This window comes from Sinocyclocheilus anshuiensis, unplaced genomic scaffold, assembly GCF_001515605.1.
Source record: "Sinocyclocheilus anshuiensis isolate Anshui unplaced genomic scaffold, SAMN03320099.WGS_v1.1 C32640001, whole genome shotgun sequence".
NCBI lineage: Eukaryota > Metazoa > Chordata > Actinopteri > Cypriniformes > Cyprinidae > Sinocyclocheilus > Sinocyclocheilus anshuiensis.
Genome location: NW_015618732.1, coordinates 1 through 1,223, shown reverse-complemented (window position 1 = coordinate 1,223; position 1,223 = coordinate 1). Strand labels below are relative to the sequence as shown.

General features: G+C 38.7%; 1 pseudogene; it reads right to left on the bottom strand.

The window, feature by feature from the left end:
• Window positions 1-19: 19 nt before the first annotated feature.
• On the bottom strand, window positions 20-879 carry LOC107682833 (serine/arginine-rich splicing factor 6 pseudogene; annotated as a pseudogene).
• Between the last annotated feature and the right edge of the window lie 344 nt (window positions 880-1,223).

The following is a 1,223-nucleotide window of genomic DNA, read 5'->3' as shown; positions in this document are numbered from 1 at the left end:
AAAAAAGGAAAAAAAAAAAAAAAAAATGCAGTTTGCTTCAAAGAAGAGAAACGTAGGGCAGAACAACATTTAGACACATTTAGACAAATTCTATTTTTGTCATTTTCAAGAAAAATATTTAAAAACAAGATGCACCGTTTTGCTTTTCACAAAAAAGTAACATTCAGATTTGTTTTCAGATAATATATCTTGAATTCAGATTATTTTCTTACCTCAACCACAAATTGTCTTTTTTATAGCACAAATCTAACCATTTAGTGACAAAAATTGTCAGTGGGGTAAAAAAAAAAAATATCAAGATATATTCTTGTTTTAAAGATGTTTAGTTAGACTGGAAAACAAGAAGAAAAAAAAGCCAATCGGAAATTTTGTATCTTTTTTTTTTTAACTTAAGAACGTGACCTTGAGCGGGATCGAGATCGGGAATAAGACCGCGAGCGTGAATGCGAGCGAGATTTGGATTTGGATCTGGATTCCCTCCGCAGATCAGCATCTGGTGGCGTTTGTGATCTGGATCGAGAATGAGCTTTAGAGCGGTGCGGCCTTTCAGTCGCCCGGCCTTCATCGCTGCTCTTGTTTGCCTCCTGAGATTTGGACCCAGACTCTCGGGAGAAATCCTTGTCGTTCTCCGATTTGGATCGAGATCTGGACCTGGATCGAGAAGAGGAGCGAGCCCTCTTGTTCTCCCGTTTGCTCTTTTTGCTCGGGGGGCTTAAGCTCGTGCTATTATCCCTAGCGCTTTCACCTCCCCTGCGAGCTCCATTACTGCTCTCCTCCATCCTACTGCTCCTGCCCTTTGCCTTCTTGCTGGTTGACCTGCTGCGTGATCGTGAGCCTGAGGCTCTGGAAAGAGAGAAATCCACATATTAGCTAGTACCTTTGAAGCCACACAGATCTTATTATAGCAATTACTGCCCTCTAGTGGATTTATGCATCTAAACTGTGCTTATACTACTGTCATAAGAGAATGTAGAAACTTGAATGTGAAAATTTGCAATGCAGAGCATATCATGTGTAGGAAAGGAAGATTTCGCTTTCAGGCTCAAATACTATTTTAGTGAATTTGAGCACTAATCAATATTGAGCACTGCTCCTTGTAGAAATAAAGTTTAAAAAAAAAAAAAAAACTGCATTAGCAACCGTAACTAGATATTTACCATGAATTTTAAGTGTATTGGAACTAGGGCTGGGCGATATAGCTAAAAAAAAAAAAAAAAAAAAGA